At 46.1% G+C, this 21482-nt stretch overlaps 2 pseudogenes; both read right to left on the reverse strand.

The window, feature by feature from the left end:
- Window positions 1-6935: 6935 nt before the first annotated feature.
- Window positions 6936-11347, reverse strand: LOC123146239 (ubiquitin carboxyl-terminal hydrolase 2-like; annotated as a pseudogene).
- A 7257-nt stretch (window positions 11348-18604) lies between these two features.
- LOC123142200 (G-type lectin S-receptor-like serine/threonine-protein kinase SD2-5) lies at window positions 18605-21109 on the reverse strand (annotated as a pseudogene).
- Between the last annotated feature and the right edge of the window lie 373 nt (window positions 21110-21482).

The raw sequence follows: 21482 nt of genomic DNA on the forward strand, positions 1-21482 counted from the left end.
GAACACCGAGCGGTGCATTAAGGACGTAAGCCTTCTGTGCAGCAATGAGGACAATCCTCAGTTAACGGACCCAGTCCGCATAATTGCTACTACCAACTTTCAACTAAATTTTCTCTAGGAACATATCTTAACCAGTAGAACTAAAGCGCAAGCTATGACATAATTTGCAAATACCTTTTTGACAATGTTCATGATAATGAAGTTCATCTGATTATGAACTCCCACTCAGATAGACATCCCTCTAGTCATCTAAGTGAAACATGATCCGAGTTTAACTAGGCCGTGTCCGATCATCACGTGAGACGGACTAGTCAAGATCGGTGAACATCTCCATGTTGATCGTATCTTCTATACGACTCATGCTCGACCTTTTGGTCCTCCGTGTTCCGAGGCCATGTCTGTACATGCTAGGCTCGTCAAGTCAACCTAAGTGTATTGCGTGTGTTCCGAGGCCATGTCTGTACATGCTAGGCTCGTCAACACCCGTTGTATTCGAACGTAAGAATCTATCACACCCGATCATCACGTGGTGCTTCGAAACGACGAACCTTCGCAACGGTGCACAGTTAGGGTGAACACTTTCTTGAAATTATTATAAGGGATCATCTTACTTACTACCGTCGTACTAAGCAAATAAGATGCAAAAACATGATAAACATCACATGCAATCAAATAGTGACATGATATGGCCAATATCATTATGCTCCTTTGATCTCCATCTTCGGGGCACCATGATCATCTTTGTCACCGGCATGACACCATGATCTCCATCATCATGATCTCCATCATTGTGTCTTCATGAAGTTGTCACGCCAACGATTACTTCTACTTCTATGGCTAACACGCTTAGCAATAAAGTAAAGTAATTTACATGGCGTTATTCAATGACACGCAGGTCATACAAAAATAAAGACAACTCCTATGGCTCCTGCCGGTTGTCATACTCATCGACATGCAAGTCGTGATCCCTATTACAAGAATATGATCAATCTCATACATCACATATATCATTCATCATATCTTCTGGCCATATCACATCACATAGCACATGCTGCAAAAACAAGTTAGAGGTCCTCTAATTGTTGTTGCAAGTTTTTACGTGGCTTGTATAGGTTTCTAGCAAGAACGTTTCTTACCTACGTAAAACCACAACGTGATATGCCAATTTCTATTTACCCTTCATAAGGACCCTTTTCATCGAATCCGTTCCGACTAAAGTGGGAGAGACAGACACCCGCTAGCCACCTTATGCAACTAGTGCATGTCAGTCGGTGGAACCTGTCTCACGTAAGCGTACGTGTAAGGTCGGTCCGGGCCGCTTCATCCCACAATGCCGCCGAAACAAGATAAGACTAGTAGCGGCAAGAAGAATTGGCAACATCAACGCCCACAACTACTTTGTGTTCTACTCGTGCATAGAAACTACGCATAGACCTAGCTCATGATGCCACTGTTAGGTAACGTAGCAGAAATTCAAAATTTTCTACGCATCACCAAGATCAATCTATGGAGTAATCTAGCAACGAGGGGAAGGGGAGTGAATCTACATACCCTTGTAGATCGCGATGCGGAAGCGTTGCAAGAACGCGGATGAGGGAGTCGTACTCGTAGCGATTCAGATCGCGGTTGATTCCGATCTAAGCACCGAAAGAACGGTGCCTCCGCGTTCAACACACGTGCAGCCCGGTGACGTCTCCCACGCCTTGATCCAGCAAGGAGAGAGGGAGAGGTTGGGGAAGACTCCATCCAGCAGCAACACGACGGCATGGTGGTGGTGGAGGAGCGTGGCAATCCCGCAGGGCTTCGCCAAGCACCGCGGGAGAGGAGGAGGAAGAAGAGGGGTAGGGCTGCGCCAAAAGGAGACGTTCTCATGTGTCTTGGGCAGCCCAAACCTCAACTATATATAGGGGGGAAGGGGGCTGCGCCCCCCTTAGGGTTTCCACCCCCAAGAGGAGGCGGCCAGCCCTAGATCCCATCAAGGGGGGGCGGCCAAAGGGAGGAGAGGGGGGGCGCCCCACTAGATGGGCCCTAAGGCCCATCTGGACCTAGGGTTTGCCCCCTCCCACTCTCCCATGCGCCTTGGGCCTTGGTGGGGGGCGCACCAGCCCACCTGGGGTTGGTCCCCTCCCACACTTGGCCCACGCAGCCTTCTGGGGCTGGTGGACCCACTTGGTGGACCCCCGGGACCCTCCCGGTGGTCCCGGTACATTACCGATTTCACCCGAAACTTTTCCGGTGACCAAAACAGGACTTCCCATATATAAATCTTTACCTCCGGACCATTCCGGAACTCCTCGTGACGTCCGGGATCTCATCCGGGACTCCGAACAACATTCGGTAACCACATACATACTTTCCCTATAACCCTAGCGTCATCGAACCTTAAGCGTGTAGACCCTACGGGTTCGGGAACCATGCAGACATGACTGAGACGTTCTCCGGTCAATAACCAACAGCGGGATCTGGATACCCATGTTGGCTCCCACATGTTCCACGATGATCTCATCGAATGAACCACGATGTCGGGGATTCAATCAATCCCGTATACAATTCCCTTTGTCCATCGGTATGTTACTTGCCCGAGATTCGATCGTCGGTATCCCTATACCTTGTTCAATCTCGTTACCGGCAAGTCTCTTTACTCGTTCCGTAACTCACATCATCCCGTGATCAACTCCTTGGTCACATTGTGCACATTATGATGATTTCCTACCGAGTGGGCCCAGAGATACCTCTCCGTTTACACGGAGTGACAAATCCCAGTCTCGATTCGTGCCAACCCAACAGACACTTTCGGAGATACCCGTAGTGCACCTTTATAGCCACCCAGTTACGTTGTGACGTTTGGCACACCCAAAGCATTCCTACGGTATCCGGGAGTTGCACAATCTCATGGTCTAAGGAAGTGATACTTGACATTAGAAAAGCTCTGAGCAAACGAACTACACGATCTTGTGCTAGGCTTAGGATTGGGTCTTGTCCATCACATCATTCTCCTAATGATGTGATCCCGTTATCAACGACATCCAATGTCCATGGTCAGGAAACCGTAACCATCTATTGATCAACGAGCTAGTCAACTAGAGGCTTACTAGGGACATGGTGTTGTCTATGTATCCACACATGTATCTGAGTTTCCTATCAATACAATTCTAGCATGGATAATAAACGATTATCATGAACAAGGAAATATAATAATAACCTATTTATTATTGCCTCTAGGGCATATTTCCAACAGAGAGAACTTGCACTAGTGAAAGTATGAACCCTAGGCCTTGTTTCAACGCATTGCAATACCGTTTTCGCTCTCTTTTATCATTAGTTACCTTGCTGTTTTTATATTTTCAGATTACAAAAACCTATATCTACCATCCATATTGCACTTGTATCACCATCTCTTCGCCGAACTAGTGCACCTATACAATTTGCCATTGTATTGGGTGTGTTGGGGACACAAGAGACTCTTTGTTATTTGGTTGCAGGGTTGTTTGAGAGATACCATCTTCATCCTACGCCTCCCACGGATTGATAAACCTTAGGTCATCCACTTGAGGGAAATTTGCTACTGTCCTACAAACCTCTGCACTTGGAGGCCCAACAACGTCTACAAGAAGAAGGTTGCGTAGTAGACATCATAGACATAAAGTATTGCCACAATGTTCGCGGTGTAATAATGGGGTAGAAGATCTAAAGCACACGATATTCTTATGTAAAAGAGCTAAGAATGTTTGGCGTAATCTGGGTATTGAAGATTTCATAAAAGAGGCTTTGGTTGTTGACAGATCAGGAAGTGTGGTGTTGGAAGAGTTGCTACTGTGGCAACATGTTCAGAGGCCAAATCTATCTCAGCTTGGCTTTGTAGAAACTATAGTAGTTGGGGCATGCTACATTTGGTGGCAAAGGAGAGAATCTGTGAAAGGAAACGTAGTGTCGGGAGGACGACTTTTGCTATAAATGCAATTATATCTCATTTTGCAGGAGCTTGAGGAGTATCACAACCACATATAATAGCATGGAACAAGCCAAACAGGGGCAGTTATAAGATCAACATTGATGCATCGTTCTTTGATGATGGATCGGGGTCGGCAGTGGAAATTCTTCGAAATCATAAAGGAGAATCTTTGGCTGGAGGTTCTTGGGTTCTTGATAATTTACTTGATGCAACCACAACTGAAGCTACTGCTATGCAAAAAAGGGCTTATGTTGGTGGAAGAGCTTGGTTGTTCTGGAGTAGTGATGGAATCAAACTCCTTGGAACTTGTTTAGGCTTGTAATGGCATCATTGAGGTATGGAGCCCCTACACAGTGACACTTGCAGACTGCTTTCAGATAGCTCATAGAATTGGTGTAGTGAGTTTTATCCACTGTCCCAGGGATGCTAATAGGGCAGCACACAATTTGGCGAGGCGGGTTTATGATTCTAAAATTGTAGTAAATTGGGAGGGTGATCCTCCGAGTTTTATTATCCCAGACATTGTTTTCGATGTAACTGCCATTTGATTTAAATAAAGTGCGCCCAAGGGCATTCCTCTCAAAAAAATTGTGGTTGAAAAATAAGTATATATATGGTAGTTTTGATATATTTGTTACTGGAAATTTTGAACAAAACAGAGAGTTCTGATATAGTGCAAACTTAGTCGTCGACTGCAGGACTTATCATCTGGCGGCTTCCAACGTTTGTGGAACAGTGTTTATACAAAGTAGAACATATGTATGTGTGTAGTTTTGTATACCAGGAGTACATTGCACCCATGATGAACAGTAAAATCAAAACAAATAATTAAAAAAACAAAACATTTTTTTAAACATGCTGATTTAGGACCACTTGTTCAAGTAATGACATTGGATCTCATGGGTCAAGTTCATCATTTAAGCTTAGAGACTATATGTCAAAATATCACTGTGTGTATGTCACGGGATAAAGTATATCCAAAAGGCTAGAGGTGTGGTGCACAACAAATACAGCTTATGGATAGAGTGATTTTACCTTATCCTTACCTTGACCTAGGTGGACTCCTCAAAGTGATGTTTCTCATGATTGGCGTGAGAAAGAAACATCTAGACTTTGGTCATGGGAGGAGTCTCTTTAACTTGTACGTGTCACATTTTCTTGGGTATCCAAACCATCTTGTTACTAGTAGCAACAAGGGTTTTGTGTGGAGTTGGAGTAGTCGAAGTGGTAGGGTGGTGCCAGACAACCCATTTCTTTTCAGGTGCCATCACCATCTCTTGTTGAACCTTGATTGGAGTTAGTTCATTCTTATTTGCCCTGTACAACTTGATCTTATTGTTGTAGCCGCGAGGAGTGTGAACATTATTTCCACATGTACCTTGCAATTGAATGAATCACATATTCACATATATTCACTAGTTGTACAAACTGAGTCTTGGGGTATCAGTGAGCTTCTCATGCAATACCAACAGCATGATATTGACGAACAAACCCAACACTTCATTATTAGGACGTTGACCTTGTTTACGTCATGTCCAATTGAAGTTCTTGGTACCTTCCACACTTTTGTAGATTCATTGTCAATGATTTCCTTTAACCTAGCGTAACCTTGCTCAAGAAGTTCTTGGCTAGACATGGGGTTAGAGGAACTCATACTAACATGAACATTTGAGGAAACCGCATTGATGGACTTGTAAGTAGGATTACAGTCATTTGAATTGACCTTAGTTGACACTTGTGGTGAAATGAGAGACTCCCTAAGGTGTATATAAATGCGAGCAACATTCTTCTTAAGATTGGCATAGAGATCTTTGAGACACTCATGAATGAGCTTAAAGCATTCATCTCAAGGTATAACCTCTCACAAGACACTCGAAGTTTTGTATGATGTTTAAAAGAGTCTCATGCACTTATATTTATAAATGGATGGAGTACTTTGTGTTCATTTTTCTTCTTTGAAGTTGTAATTTCTTGATAAAATGTACTGCCATGTGATTAATAAAATTAAATTAATTGGAGTCTTGTAGACACATGACTAGGGCGTATACTTTATTTTGTTCCGGACCGCCGGTTTCTCATTAATGGCCTCACAAGGAAATTATTGGTTCGGACAACCGTCACGTTGAAAAATATATTTTCGTAAATGTATACAAATGTAAATACTGGTGCACCAAAAATTTATATTTATGTGGTGCCCACATGTGGCTGTTTAATTCTATATAACTAAAGATCTAAATACATGATTCACACTAAAACTTTTTTTTTCAACATGCAAACATATCACCTCAACATGCAAAGATGCATGGTTCCATTCTGTTGTGCTATTGTTTTTTAGAATTTATACTACTGCTTATATACTTTTTTTAATTGACACTGCTTATGTTCTATATTTTAGAACTATATATAATCAGTGCAATAAATGATCTATACTTTAAGTTTTAATTCTCATACTATTAATTCAAATATTCATGTTAAAACATACTGCTAGCGGTGCTCGTAATAATATATTTTTAGATTAATCATATAGTTATTTTTAAAGAGACGGGCTACCAGCTTCTAAAGCATGGTATGGAAGATATTTGCTCCTTCTATTTCCTTACAAATAAATAAGAGTGAACTGAGAAACTTGAGCATCCACCATTGCTCTTGCTCTATCCTATGAACTCACAAGAGAACCTGTCAGCATTGCAAACAAAACATATGCAACAGGTCAATAGCACACCACACAAAAACAGATTACTCGCTCAAAGCTATATTACGGTTTACGGAACTGAACGTTGCTGCTCCGCACTACGAGTTCCCCGGCACATAGCTAACATCACCATGGCACGTGGTCCCACATGTCATTGATACAGCAAAGTTGCAAGAGCCGGAGAATATCATACTCTGTCATCCATACCAGGCAACACCATTCTATTCTTCAGACGAAGTACCTAGCACACCCTCCTTTAATTTAAGATTGAATAGACCCCTTCTACAGCTCTAACCAGCAATAATATCGATAATCCAGCACACCGCAAAACAAGATTTCTGCAGAAAAAATGGTTTATAGCCTCAGCAGCAGCAACATCTGCAAGCCGCCAACTAGGTACTGTATGCAGGAGTGTCTCATAACATGATGCATCCTCAAAAGATGACGAGGAGGTTCAACTACCCAACCAACTACGGCTGACGCGGTCAGCTCGTGCTGGCGCCGGCGCCGGCGGCGGGGGCCTTCTGCTGCCTGGCCTTCTCGACGAGCGGCGTCAGCTGCTTCTTCTCCGCCAGCGCCTTGAGGAGGTTGAACAGGAACGGGATGTAGTTGTGCTTCCTCCGGACGTTCTCCGTCTTCCACTTCCTGAAACTTCTCCTCCTCCATCGCGATCTTCTCGCCCACGGCCTCCACCGCCAACGCCACCTCCGCCAGCGCGCTGTTCAGGGGCTCCTTTTCTGCGGCGGCTGTGGCCTCGCTGCTCAGCTCCTGCAGGATCTGCTCCCTCTTCTTCTCCAGCTCCTTCAATTCGGCAGTGTACACGTCCTTCCTGTTCTTGATGATGGCCATGAGGTTGAACCTGATCTCGCTCTGCGAGTAGCGCTCGATCCTCTCCTGGATCACCGGCTGCACCATCTGCAGCCACCCGAGGTCCTCTGGCCCGCCCGGGTACTGCCCCAGGCTGATCGGCCCTTCCTTCAGCCCGTCAAGCTCGTACAGGACGCCCTCAAATGGTATGTAGCTTATGAAGTGGTAGACCTCGTCGTCCTTGGTGGCGGCTTTTTGCTCATCGGAGACGAATGGCTCTGGCCTTGCAAAGCTGTTGTGGGCAGCGCGGATGGAGTCACTGTTGTTGATAGCCAGGCCCTTCATGTCAGGCGCAAAAGCTCCTGTGAATTCCTTCAGGTTTGATAGCTCTGGACCTATGTCGATTTCTGGGCGGTTCATGAGGATTGAGAGGATAGCTTGAGTGGCACATGCATTCGTGATCACCTGAACATTGATGAATTAGACCAAGTACTGAATGCTAAGTACTAAACATAGGCAGCTTTATGGACAAAACGAAATTAACCTGGCGAGCAAAGAACAGGTTTGGGTTTGGGTCGCTGACAACAGGCCGTTCATCATTTCCTCCAGGCATCCACTTGAAGAGAAAAATTAACCCATATACTGGCCTATGAGAAGTAGAACGTAAAAATATGTCAAGGACATTCAGAGAGAAGAAATTAATGACACTAACAGCAAAGATCCTCACTGTAGTTGACTAAGAGAGTCCACATCAAGAGAGTAAAGCTCCTCCACCTGTTTAATAATAGCATCACAACGTAAGAGATGGCTAACAGCTACATCCCAAATATGGCATAGCCTGTAGGAGCCTTTTTCAAATATAACTGGAAACCTCAGATACAATGCTATCCAAAAAATTTATAAAATCCCCTAATGCCACATGCATGATCAAACTAAAAATAGAACCATAGCCTCATATGAACATTATCATAACATGAATGCACGGAAATAAATTAGCAGGTGTAGAAAAAAGCTTCAGTGAAGACGCCTAAGTTTGCATTGGTTTAACAGTGGCATACAGGCATATATAAAACCCAACAACTCGCAGGATTATTATGTCTTCACATTATATCCAAACTTTCAAAGCCATTTGACTGGCCCACAACATTTTCTTCAAAAGGTTCTCTTATCCTAGAAAGTTACTGTTATTTAAACTTAAGTGTATCTATGGCGGCTGCTACCCATAAACCGGATGATAACTTGCAGTTATCATCCGCCTTATCTGCCGTTCGATATGCTTAATCAAGCTCGTCAGTTTGAGCCCACACATCGCATCATGCTCGTCTCCACCCGCAGCATCTTTTGCAGCGTAGACAAAAAACCGCTCCATAACAGACGTCGTCACAACTCCGGCGAGCGGGGTTGCCGGCGGCCGCTTGCACCATCCATGGCAGCAGCTCCACGGCAGCACCGTCGGCGCCCGGCGGCGCTGTGATCGCCGACAACGCTTCATTGCAACCCAAGTGAGCTTCAACGGCCCCCGCAGCGCGTCATTGCAACTCCGGCGGCTATCGGCGATGCTTCATTGCAACTCCGGCGCTCCCCGGCGATGTTGCATCACAACACCGTCGGCCGGACGATGTTTCATTGCAACTCCGGCGCTCTCCGGCGATGTTGCATCACAACACCGGCGGCCGGATGATGCTTCATTGCAACTCCGGCGCTCCTGGCGATGTTGAACTACAGCACCGGCGGTCCCAGCGATGCTTCATAGAAAATCCGACGAGCCTCCAACTGCAGCATCCCGCCACTTGCTTGAAGCACAGCAGAGCGCCGGCGGCCCGATGTTGCGCAACTCCTCTCCTCAGCCTCCCCGATGCAGCATGTGCGCCGAGTGGCGACCGCCTCGCGACACCGTCGTCGTCTGCAGCTCCGGTGGCTGCTACCACGCAGCCCTGCGGGATCTCGCGTCGCCGCCCACACCATGCGCACCATCGCCCGCCTCGCAGCAACGGCTTGTCGTCGAACGACAACCATCACGGCGCAGCGACGCCCCTTATAGCAGCAGCAGCTCCGCCCGCCGTCGGCAAACATCGACGGATGCTGCGTCGAGAGTGTTTCATCACAACGTCGATGTGCTGTGTCTCAACATGGCCGCCAGCCGCATCGCGTCAGCAGCGGTGGTGCTTGGCGGTGCGGCCTTGTGCATGGCAGCAACCGTGCGGCGGTGCTGTGATATGAGAGAAAAGAGAAGGAAAAATGAGCCTTCGGTCTGCTGAGAAGAAGAAAGGGCGACAAGATAAGATTGGAGTGGTGGAGAGGATAGGTACGTGGGTGGTCCCATGGGACGCGTGGCCAACGGAGGAGGCGGTTTATGCGACGCGAAAGATCAGCCGGGTCATTTAAAACATTTCCCTGTATCTATTCATAAAGGATTTGTTCTTTAAATTCAGGCCCATGTCATCACAATTAGTATAGGAGTACGAGTTCACCATAAGCCTTGACTAGTGTATACTCTGCTTATTATACAGACACAGTACAGAGCTGTAGAGGTAGTTCCTCGTTGCAGATTCAATCAGGTTTTCATAAACTCTTTAAAACAGAGAGTCAAACCCACTAAGAAGACTCTTGCACAGTTCAACAAGTAATTGCAACCAAGTATTTTACACCATTGCATGACTACATATCACAACTAACTGATAACAGGTTTCATAGCTAAATTACGTTCAGATAAGGAAAAACAATGACCCCTGGAAGCTAACCTGTACACCTTTTACTTGCATCTCCTGAATCAACTCGGTGAAAACACCTACAAGGCATAGGCTCTGGTCAAATATATGCGTATGCGATGCTCAAAACAGTGACAAGAAGATTGCATGAAGAGGTACATGAAGAATTCATCCAACTGTTAGTCTGAACAAAGAACAAAGACAGCAAACTAACAAGATACAGAGCTCCCTATGATTTTTTATCCATAAAGGACGACGACTTAAGCACTTGATTTATACCCCGCAAGAAATACAATTTGCTGTTGCTGAGCAGCACCAACTGACTCAGGGCTTTCTTCACAACTAGTTATGTACAGTGGGAGGTAAGGAATCAAGAATTCAGGTGAAGTTACGAACTTATGATGAAAATAAAATAAAAGAGGAGCAGGCCTTCACAGCAATGCGAAGCCACACAGATGGCATCAGCTGCCGAACACACAAACTTGCTAGTGCACTACTCTGACTCTCACAAGCACACCATACACTGAAAGCGCGTTGCCTGCACGGCTGGATTGATCAAATCCCAAAGGCAGGCCATCCAATCGAAACAAGCAAACACAACACTCTGCACTGATGGGATAACCCAGAGCTAGCGAAGCATGTAATCCGAGCACATACAGCTAATCTAGGTAAGAAAAGCAGGGTAAATTTTCTGGTGAGACGTTGCGCTTACCGGGATCAGACTCGATGGTGCACCACGACATCCTCGCGGGATCCTCCGACGGCGCAGCAGCGACCGAGAGAGGCGAGCCTGCTTAGCAACACAAGCAGCACTGTCAGTACCCACTACTCAGATGATATGATACGATACGGCGCGTCAGACGCCACAGACGAAGCGCCCCCCGAAACCTCGGGGAGGGCGAGCTAGAATCCGCTGCTAGAGCAACCGAATCGAGCCCTCGGCGAGAGGAGACGGGGGCTCAGATTCGACTGCTCTGCCGGTCCGAGCGGGCTAGGTCAGGGCTGCCGTACCTGGGGCTGGCCGGGCCTCCGCGCGCGCCGGGGGCTGTGGATACGGTGGCGACGGGAGGAGTTCCGTCACACTCCGGCGGTGGCGACGGGAGGGGGCGGCGGCGCGGGCGTGCTGACGAGACGAGACCTAGCTTGCAGAGAGGGAGGGGCGGGGGGAGGCTTGAAGAAGGGGGCTGGGGTGGATGGGTGGGTCGATCGAGCTGATCCGGTCGAGCCAGGCCGACCGACCGGGAGGAAAACCTGACATGTGGGACCAAGGCACAAAAGATGACATATAGAAAAATAATTCAGATAGGGTGTCTTTACCAAAAAAACACAAAAAGAAATGATAAAATGATGCGTGCCATTTCATCCTTGGATGAACGAGGGTTCCTTTTAGGGCATCACCAAAGTATAATGCCGCGAACGGAGAGCTTAGATGGTTAGGTTTCTTGTAGTGAAACCAAGTTTAAGTCCTAGACTTCGCGTTGATGATTGCATTTTTCTGTATTTATTTCATGCCTTTTTGACGATGTGCATTCAGTGGGACAAGACATTTCCACCGACTGGTATTTAAACCAAACTATATTGGCACGTGTCTCGACGTTTACATACATGGCAAGAGCCCGCATTGAACATGCCCTAAGATTACATTTGCTATAAAGTAAGCCCCGATGACTGCCCTTAAGACTTGTTCTTAAGGTTAACCTCCACAATGTATATGTCCAGTCATATGAGCACCTTTTTGCTTTTCTTTGAGACATTCTCGTCAGGCTTTATTCAAACTGTCAAGACATTTACAGGGATAAAATTCAAATCTCCGGGTTGTCCTAATCAAACATGGGGACCGAATCCAAATGAACTAGGGCTAACACTGTGGCTATCCTTTCTTCTTCTTCTTCTTTCCCTTTCCTTCGATCCTTTCATTGGATTGTGTAGGCTAGGCGGGGAGATGAACCGGAACGACCCAGCCCGACCCTTTTTTCTTACAACTCTCCTTCTGGCTAACACTGTGGCTACCCATACGGCCTCTTTGATTTGCGGGGTTTGAACATGGCTATTTCTTCGTGAATACGTAAAACTGTGTATCTTTTTATTGACATGTAGGAGAAAACAAAAACAACAATATAGAATAAATAGAAAGAGGCCAACGCACTAAATATGGGTAGAGACAGAGCAACACAATGCTAAACTCGCAACTCCAGCCGGAAAGGCAAGGAGGCGAAACTCAGGGCAACAAAACCGCATCATGACCAACGCGAGGTGGACGTGGCTATACCTGTGATCGAGCACTCGCCTCAAATGACAAGGAGGAACGCTGGATTTTCCTTTCTTCTTTTGTTTTTCTTTTATTTACATTTTTGAAATATAAAAATGATTATATTTATAAATTTTAGAAAAGTTTGACGCACATTCAAAGAAATGTTCAAGCAGCTTTAAAGAAAAGTTGATAGCATTTGAAAAAAAAGTCATAACATTCAAAAAATGTTCCCACAAATCAAAAAAATGTTTCGTACTATTCAAAAAATGTACGTGCAATTTCAATAGAAATGCTCACATGTTTCAGTGAAAATGTTCATGACATTTAAAAAAAATATTTATACAATATAAGATGATGTTCGCGTAGTATAAAAAAAATGTTTTGTGCTATTCAAAATATGTACGTGACATTTCAAATAGAATGTTCACGTGTTTCAAAAAATGTTCATGACACTTAAAAAAATGTTTATACAATGTAAAAGGATGTTCACATACTCCCTCCGTCCCATATTAAAATAATGATTTTAAGGCTTAACGTTTTTCAAGGTTGTTAGTGTAAAAAAAAATTCGTACCATTCGAAAACTGTACATGAGATTTCAGAAAAAGTTCATGTGTTTCAATGTTCGTGACATTTAAAAAAATGTTTATACAATGTATAAAGATATTGTTCGTACAATTCGCAAAAAATGTATATGACATTTTAAATAAATATTCACGCATTGCAAAAACATGTTTGTGATTTTAAAAAAATGTTAATACAATGTAAAAGCGCAGTTTAAGAAAAGTTTTAATGACATTAAAAATGTTCAATGTATATTTGAATGTTTTTAGCATGTATTCACAAAATGTTCAAAATATGTATTTAAAAAAATAAGTGCATCATGTATTCGAAAAAACATTTAACGTGTATACAAAAAAATTCACGTGCATACAATGTGTATTAATAAATAGACATGTGTTGAAAAAAAACCCAAAGAAAACCGTTGAAAACACTGAAAAACGAAAAATCATGTCCAATTGTTGTAAGTATGTAAAATAGGCTTTTCAGACTTTTTTTTTCTTTTGTCCGTACGGTCTCAAACTGGCTCGTCACTGACCCTGACCTTTCGCTGCGGTTCTACGCGGAACCGCGCACGACCCTGACCTCGCGCGACGGCAGGCGACGCCGAGGCGTTCCTCCCGCGCGCCGGCTGCGGCGAGCTGCCTCCGCCTTCTCCCCCAAGAAGCCTCTGCTTCGCTAGGTTCCGCCTCCCTCTCCCCCCTCAGAGGCCACCTCTGCCCGGTTCAGTACGACTTGGGCTCTGGAATTACAGTTTTGGTTTCTGGGTAGTCCTCCTGTAAATGTATTGCACAGACCTTGATGGTGTATTTTCACTAGTTACCGAAAAAGGGTTTCCTCCCGCTTTGTATACAAAGCAATCAACCAAACCGTACAAGGATAGGTCCTGGGCGGAAGCAGCACAGTCACACCCAAAAGAAACGACAGAGAAAAGAGCAAAAGAAACAAATACCGACAACGGCGGATCAACGAAAACGAAGAAGCCTCGCGATCGCTGCGCCCACTGGGATCTTCCACTAGAAGACTCCGAAGCGCCGGCACCTATCAACACCTCCAAGAAGGATCGCGGCGATGACGACGCTGCTGCCAAGGGTTTCCCCCGGTACACGACGAGGCGAGAGGAAGGGTAGCCCCCGACACCCTCCCGAAAGGTCAGGTGGCACCCACAGGCGCCACCGCGCCGGTGTCGGCCAAGCCGACAGGGGTTTCCCCCGATCCCAACCCGCACCTCAGGCGCTCCGGAGCCAGCCACCAAACCAACCACCACCCAGCGCCAACACGGTCAAGAGGCCCCCACGCCGTCTCACCACGACACCGCGAAGTGAGGACAACACGGCGAAGAATCAGAGCCGGGACTAGGGCATCAGCACTGCCGGCACGCGGGAGGGCCCCACCTCCACTGTCAACGACGGTAGCCGCCTGGACGCAATTGCAGGAGCACACCACACTACTAGGAAAAGGGCTATAGATGATATGGCCACTAATGGCGCACCAGACATTAGTAGTTTGGTGCGCCATTAGTAGTTTTGAAAAAAAAGAAAAAAAATATTACTAATGGCGCACCATGGTATAGTGCGCCATTACTAGTTGACATAGTAATGGCGCACCACACCCACCGTGCGCCATTAGTAGTTTTGAAAAAAAATAAAAATTTTTTTGTTAGTAATGCCGAGCCCCACCTCCCCTCGCCCCGTCGCCCCCCTCGCCGCCCCCTTGCCCCACCTCCCCTCGCCCCGTCGCCCCACCGTCCCAACCACCCGCCGCCGCCGCCGCCACCCGCCACCGCCCCCTGGCCCCACCGCCCCTCGCCCCGTCGCCCCCACCACCCGCCACCGCCCCGGCGCACCGTCGCCCGAACGGCGCCCCGCCCCGTCGCCCGAACGGCGCCCCCCTGGTGCCCCGCCGCCCCCACCACCTGCCCGTCGGCCCCTGCGCCCGCGCCGCCCCCGGAGCCAGGCTCGCCGCCGCTCCTGCGCCCGCGCCGCCCCCGGAGCCAGGCTCGCCGCGGGCCCCCTGCGTCCGCCTCGCGCCCCCCCGGAGCCAGGCCCGCCGCCGCTGCCCTAACCGCGGCCGTCCACCACCACCCCCTGCCCCCGGAGCCAAGGTGAGCATTTTTTTGTTTTTTTCTACTATTTTTGTTTGCTGTTTAGGTTTAATTAGGTTATTGATAGGTTTAGGTTAGTGGTTGGTTTAGGTTAGTGCTAGATTTAGGTTTAGATAATTAGAAGAAGAAGAAAGTTGAAAAAAAGAAGAAGAAGTAGAAGAAGAGGAAAAAGGAAAAAAAGGAAGAAGAATAAGAAGAAAGTTGAAAAACAGAACAAGAAAGGAAGAAGGAGAAGAGGAGGAGGAGGAAGGAGAAGAAAGAAAAAGGAGAACAAGAAAAGAAGAGAGGTGGAGAAGAAGAAGATGGAAAGGAAAAAGAAGAATGCATCATTGTTTAATTGTAGAGGCTGATGATCGAAAAGTTGACCTTTCTTAGGAGTAACATCTTCAAATAAGTAACCCTTCATGTCTTCAAATAAAATAACAGAACAACATAACTCAGAATGGTAATATAACCAAGAAATCATACAAAACATTAAAACAGTGGAAACTACGGCAAGGTTTTGACATCATTAAACCCACCCACATGATTGAAATAAAAAAAACATAACTCTGCATATGCAAAGACAGAAGGCATAACAGAGAAAAAAATCATTATAAAGAAACTAGTTGCTGACATTAAGCTTGCACATTCAATAGGTCACACCTTTACTGCTGAGCCGGTATAGCGTTGGAACTCTGTTTTGGGGTCACTGCCATACTCCATGACATCATTAGGCTGATGGTTCTGAACCTGTAGAAAGCAATATAATTCATACAGACATAAAAAAAAGGCTCAAGCAGCACTCCAGAATTAATTGAACATGGGGAGGAAATTGTCAGGGCCAACCTTGGGTAAATCAGATATTGCATCTTCGAGGACGAGAGCTTTTTTCAAGTGTTTATTTGCTGCTTCCTCATAAGCAACGAGACATCTCTGAGGACAGAACATCATCTTCGAGTGGGGATGATGAGCTGCAGGATGACGATGGGCATCAGGCTGAGGATGACCTAGCGCTGGTGGTGGCTGACCAAGGGCAAGAGATGGTGGTGGCTGACCATGGGCAAGAGATGGTGGTGGCTGACCATGGGCAAGAGATGGTGGTGGCTGAGGATGACCTAGCGATGGTCGTGCCCGTCCTGCCTGAAGGTGGCCTCGCGATGGTGGTGGTGCCTGACAATGACCACGCACCGGTGGTGGCGCCGGCGATCCCACAGCTGGGCGACATGACCACGCCAATTGTGGTAGAAGACTACATCCCACAGCTGCCTCCACCGCCTCGCCGCTCTTGGCGCATCAGGCTGAGGAAGGAGAAGGAGAAGAACAATGAGAACTGAACTATGTCAGGTATGTCAGATCTCCAAAATGATATATATATATATATATATATATATATATATATATATATATATATATATATATATATATATATATATATATATATACTTAGTTACCTATGTTATCTCTAATATGCTTAGTTTCCTATAGGTTAGCTCCAAAATTAATTATGTTAGCACAAAATGATCAAGTTTACATAATAAGCTTATAGTCTTCTTCTTATTCTTCTTCTTTTCCAAAATGACATAGGTTAGCTTCATTTTACCTAAGTTGGCTCTAATATGCTAACTTAGAGCTTATATGCTTAGTTTTCTATAGGTTAGCTCCAAAATTACTTATGTTAGCACAAAATGATCAAGTTTACATAATAAGCTTATAGTCTTCTTCTTATTCTTCTTCTTATTCTTCTTCTTCTTATTCTTCTTCTAGTGTTCTTCTTCTTCTAGTATTCTTCTAGTCTTCTTCTTCTTCTTCTTCTCTTCTTCTTCTTCTTCTTCTTCTTCTAACTTCTTGTTTACCATTTTGCAGATTTGATTTAATTCACGGAAGCTTGCATGGATGGAGTGCTTCTTTTCCATTTGTGTTTTTATTTTGTATCAATGTGAAACTTTTGTGAATTGATGGATAACGGTGTTGGATGAACACTGTGAAACTTTTGTAATATGTAACGATGCAACTATGTGTTGGCTATGTATGTATATATGATGAAACTTGTGTGTTGGATATGATTGTTATATGGATGCTTGTTGTATATATATGTGTTGGATATCTCATATGTGAAATAGTGACCTGAGATTAAGAAAAAAGAAAAAAAAATAAAAAAATTGTTACTAATGGCGCACTTCCATGTGGTGCGCCATTAGAATACCAGATACGACTGGCGCACCTGTGGGATACTAATGGCGCACCTGTGGTGCGCCATTACTAAAATATTCTAGTGGCGTGGTACTAATGGCGCACCTGTACTGCGCCATTAGTAGCCAAAACAGGTGCGCCATTAGTAGGCCTTTTCCTAGTAGTGTCAGGCCCGTAGGCCCACAGGCCCGGCCGAGCCCTCGTGGGCCCGTAAAGCTCCCGCCCTCGCGCTGCTGCCGGCACGCCGTCGGCGTTGCCGCCCACATCCGAGCCGCTCCTCCTCCACACCGAGCCGCAGACAGCGAGGCCACGTCGGCGCCGGCCCGCTAGGACCCAGATGGGGCCCTAAGGGCCCAGATCTGGGCCGGGGGCGCGCCGCCGGCCACCAGCGCCACCAGGCCACCCCGCCGCCAGGAGGCAGCGCCACCACCGTGCCAGCCGCCGGCCCCCGTCACCAGGACGCCGGACCACCGCCAGCCGAGCTGCTCCCGCCGCCGAGCCCTGCCCCGGGAAGGACGCTGCGCGCGGGGGAAAAGAAGGCCCGCCGCCGCCGAGCCACCTGGCCAGATCCGGGGGCGCCGTCCGGCGGCGGCGGGGGAGGGAGAACGGAGGGGTGGGGGCGAGGAAAGGATGCGGAGGAGCCGCCCCGGCCGCCGCCCGGGGAGGCGGCGCGAGGCGGAGTCGGGAGAGGGAGGGAGTCCAGCCTTTTTTCGCCTCAGTCGTCTCATTTTCACTAGTTGGAAGGATTGGAGCTTAAATCTTTGAAAAACTAGATACACCTTGGGTTGCAGCGTACCTCCCATTCAGTTTGGTTTAACAGAACCCAATTCCCAATCGAATTTTCAGACTTTCAGCTGCTTTCACTTCAATTGTATAGAAATTAAAAAGCCAAATGTTATGTAGTATGTACCACTTTCCACCTCCAGATGTGGAGTGTGGTGTCGGATGCAAGCACACAGAATGGCTGAAAAATATTTCAGATATACCCCCAAGTGTAGAAATGCGAGAGGGACACATAATCCATGTAAGACAAGCATACCATCTTTGTGAAAAGAAATATCTATTGAAAGAAAAGCATACTCAGTGACCACCTATCTCACCTTGGGGCAGATAAGGTTAATGCTGGACGGATGCTGGTGTTGAATTTGCGGATGGATTATCTAGAACAGTCACTAACAAATGTAGTTTTTCTCATGGCACTACCGTTTTTTCAGCTCTAAAGGTCTGAGTCAACAGTGAGATACTTCACTGGACAATCAAACATATATATTGGCTGGAAGTTACAATTTAAGATATCCAAACATAATTCCAGAGTATATACAATACAAATATGCAAAAGCAAAAGCAAAAATATAGAAATTAATTTCATTATCCACCCGTTTCACCTTGGGCCTGATAATATGGATGCTTGAGATGGACCTGAATATGTGGATGGATTATCTTGAACAAACATGATTGAATTTGCATCAAAAGTTTCTATGGTCACTGCACCATCCAATACCTTGATCACTGTTGACATTGAAGGCCTCCGTCTGCTGTCATTTTGCAGGCACCATATTGCGAGCTTCATCATTTGAATCACTTCCTCATGGTGTGACACCATATCGTCACTATGTTTGTCGATCAGATCAATCAATCGATTGTTTTGTTCTTTTTCTCGCAATATATTTATGAGCTGAACTTCCTCCTCAGCCTGAGAATGGTCAATATTTTTTCACCACTTAATATTTCCATCACAACAACTCCAAAGCTGTAGACATCCACTTTTTCAGTGATCCGTGACGTCAACCATTCAGGTGCAAGATATCCGGGTGTTCCTCTCATCATAGTCACTACCTTGCTTTGATCCCTATTTATTAACTTACATAGTCCAAAATCGCCTACTTTGGCATTGAAGTTCTCATCCAAGAGAATATTTTGTGGTTTGATGTCCAGATGAGCAATTTTTCTCCTGCACTCCTCATGAAGATAACACAGGCCCTTGGCAATATCCAATATGATCCTAAAACGAGTGCGCCAATCAAGAGCGTTGTTGTTATGACGGTAATAGATCCACCTATCAAGCGACCCACTTGACATATATTCATATACTAGAAGCCTTTCCGACTTCTCTGCACAAAATCCAATCAGTTTGACAAGATTGATGTGTTCAATGCTTCCAATGGTCTCGACCTCTGCCAAGAATTCTTTCTTTCCCTGTCTAGCACCTTCCAAACGTTTTACAGCAATTCTATCTTCACCTAATTTCCCTTCAAAAACTGACCCAAACCCACCTTCTCCGAGTTTCTTATCGAATCCTTCAGTGCATTCTGCCAACTTCTCAAGAGAAAACCTTGCTGGCATTCCAGGAAATTGATCTAAATCAAATTCCTCGTCTTTGTCTTCGTACTTCATTCTCCTTCGCAGATAAAGAGTGACAACAATGACAAGCAATACAAGAGTGGCAATAGCTCCAAATGTAGCAACTAACATTAATTTTGTTTTGTTTGAAGTAGATGCAGTAATGGAGGGGCTAAGCTGCACCTTGAGGTAAACAGAGGAACTTAAGTTGGCTACAGGTTGTATTGCTTGCAAGGAAAAGACGTTTACCATCCAGGTACATCTGCTAGGACCCGACCGGTTATAGCTGAACATAACGGCCTTACATGAGCAGTTCTTCAAGCAGGCCTGCTTACAGTCATCTTCGTCTAAATTCATAACCTCATGGCTGTTATCAAAGTAAGAAACATCATTAAGTGTCAAGAGCCGATGGTGTTGTATTTCTTGACAAGATATTTGAGTTGTTGGCGTGCAACCAAGATTTGCCTTCCGCTCATCCACCGGCTTGAAGTAGTCTAAAGTAGAATAGTTTTGAAGTGGACAAGTACATTGCCCCTGGCTGCATATGCCGTAGTCCGCGCAGACTTTTGGGTAAGCGCAATCATCTATCTGCATTAAATCATAATTCACTCTCCATTTTCTATCAGACCATTCATACACTCTCATATGTCCATCTGAATCTAATGTCATGTACTGCTGGGTGGATGTAGTGGTTGGCCAGAAGATTTGATCATGATAATCTGACTGCACAAAGAAGATGAGGCTTCCATCCATGAATGTAACATTTGTTGGATCATTTCCTTTCTTGACGCTGGGTACCAGTGATGAACAGTAGTAGGGTTGTGGCGGTGTGGATTCAACATAAGCACATAACCCGTACGCGGCTAAAGTGATATACAATTGATTCTCAGTTGTATTTGTTGCAGAGGTACTTGCTTTCAGCTTCATACCTTTCAGAAGTGACTGCCCAAGGAGCAATGTGTCGGTAGGATGATCAAATGACTGCCACACTATTGCATTCCTCTGATCGAACAACACAAGATTGCCAATGTCTGTCATCACCATGCTGGCTGCAGACCGTCCTGAGGTGCCGCTGGACCAGACAGGGCTACCATCGTCATTGCGGAGGACCAGGTTCCCATCAGAGGTAAGCTCAAGGGTTGCATTCTCCCTGACAGGGCGAGCCCGGTTGGCAGACCAGACCACCTGCGCATCTTGTCTATCTTTGGCATCGATTCGATTGATGCTCACACTATAGTTGTGGTAAATGAATACCGCAAAGAGGAAATCGTTGCACGGTGACTGATGGGAGACACATATGAACCCTGCGGCAACGTTAAGGTCGGAGTCATGGCGAGCTTGAGTTTCTGGTCCTAGAGGACGGGTGATGATGGTGCGGAGGCCGTTGATGCGGTCGCGGAGAAAAATGTCGTTGTTGATCCAAACCGTCGAGGGTTTCGCCATGGAATCAGCCAAGGTTTGCGCCGCCAAGTGCAAGGGTGCTGCAGCCGCAAGCACAAGGAAGTAGAGAACGGCAGGACCCATGGTGCTTCAAACCGAAACTGTAACCAGTAAACCAGTCAGTTACTGGCCTACGCATGGAGCATGGTAAGCAAGCTCGTGATGAGCTTTGCGGAGTAGTACAAGCAAAGATCACAAGGTCTAACCTGTACTGCGCCGCCGTGTAGAAGATGGTCTAGCCGGCGGTGGGTGGCGCTGGCGCGAACTCTCCTTCCGGTTATCCGTTCTCTTGTCCAGTTCTTTGGAGTTGGAAAGATGGATTGCTCTTTTTTTTTTCCTTTTTGAGAATGGATGGATTGTTGTGGTGATTAGTACAAAAGCTTGACTGCCTGACTGGTTCAGAAGCTTCACTGTCGCTGTGCCGGCCTTGTTGCCGGCCCAAGCTATTTCATTTGTT

The sequence above is a fragment of the Triticum aestivum genome, chromosome 6D (assembly GCF_018294505.1).
Source record: "Triticum aestivum cultivar Chinese Spring chromosome 6D, IWGSC CS RefSeq v2.1, whole genome shotgun sequence".
NCBI classification, from domain to species: domain Eukaryota; kingdom Viridiplantae; phylum Streptophyta; class Magnoliopsida; order Poales; family Poaceae; genus Triticum; species Triticum aestivum.